We start from the raw sequence: 1,557 nt of genomic DNA, 5'->3' as shown, positions 1-1,557 counted from the left end.
CTATGGTAGGAAGTCTCCTTTCACATTTTCACAAAAGTCTCCTTCCTTAGCTACTGGTTTTCATCTGCCCCTCCTCCACTGTTATTTATCTGATCCCAGAATTTCTTTAGGTGCCAGTAAGCACACAGGAATAATCTCCCCCTTTTTTTTTCACAAAATGTAGCATACTGTTCACACGGTTCTGCATCTTGCTTTTTCCCCTTAATGTATCTTGAAGATCTTTCCATGTCAGCATACAGAGAAGTTCCTCATAAAAAAAAATGTACTTTTCATAGTATGATAATGTTCCACTGTATGAATGAGCCATGAGTTAATTATCCAGTCCTCTTATCTATAGATATTTAGATTGTTTCCAGTGTTTCTGCTATTAAAAACAGTAAGGCAAGGAGCCTGGGTGGCTCAGTCATTAAGCATCTGACTTTGGCTCCGGTCATGATCTCACGGTTTTGAGTTCCAGCCCTACATCTGGTGAGCTTGTGTCCCGCTTCGGGTGAGCCCCACTTCTCTCTCTCTCTCTCTCTCTCTGCCCCTCAGGGAATTCTTTCTCTGCCCCTTGCTCACTTGTGCCCTCTCTCTCTCTCAAAACAAAACAAAAACCGAAAAAACAATAAGGCAATGAATGACCCAGTATACATGTAATTTTGCACCTGTTATATTTTTGAGATACATTCCTTGAAGTGGATTTGCTGGGTGTAATGGTAAGTGCATTTTCGGTTTTGAGGGATATTATCAAATTGCTCTCCACAGAGATTGTCCCACATGACCCTCCCCTGTTTCCCCACACCTTCCCCTACACAGTGTCGTATCAAAAGTTTAGATTTTTGCCAAACTCTTAGTGAAGATGTTGTCTCAGTGTCGTTTTCACTTACACTTATGAATGAGGTTGACCATCTTGTCATATAAGTAAGGGTCTTTGTATTTCTTTTCCGTGTATAATCTTTTATATCCTTTGCTCATTTCTCTGCTAGAGTCTTAGTGGGTTTTGTTTCTGGTTTTTGTTTCATTTTCAAGAGTCCTCTGTATAACAGGGAAATAAGATTTTCGTTATTCAAGTTGCAGATATTTCCCCAAATTTTACATTGTTTTTTGAAGCTTTGCTTACAGTATTTTTGCCATGCAGGAGTGTTTCCTTTTCAGTGTGGTTAAATATATCAATCATTTTGTGTGTGTGGTTGCTGGGACTTAGTCATAGATAAAATGACCTTCCCACTTTAAGGGAGGAGCTTATGAAAACAACAGAATATATTATATTTTTAAGAGACTATTTTTAAAAGTTTATTGATTTATTATTTATTTAAATAATCTCTACACCCACCATGGGGCTTAAACCCACAGCCCCCAAATCAAGAACTGAGGGCTCCACTGACTGAGCCGGCCAGGTGCCCCTTTATAAGACTCTTTACAAGGCATTTATTGCATATCATTGATTCCCTGCCTGCCTCACATTAGTACATAAGATAAATAAGCAAGATATGATAGAAGTGACTGCTCTTTTAAACAGAAAAATATCCATATTCAGATATTTTTAGATGGTTTTACTTATTATGTTTTCATCAC

This window comes from Herpailurus yagouaroundi, unplaced genomic scaffold (genome assembly GCF_014898765.1).
Source record: "Herpailurus yagouaroundi ecotype Mexico unplaced genomic scaffold, PumYag 184, whole genome shotgun sequence".
NCBI classification, from domain to species: domain Eukaryota; kingdom Metazoa; phylum Chordata; class Mammalia; order Carnivora; family Felidae; genus Herpailurus; species Herpailurus yagouaroundi.
The sequence above is the reverse complement of the archived record's forward strand: the minus strand, read 5'-3'. Positions refer to the sequence as shown.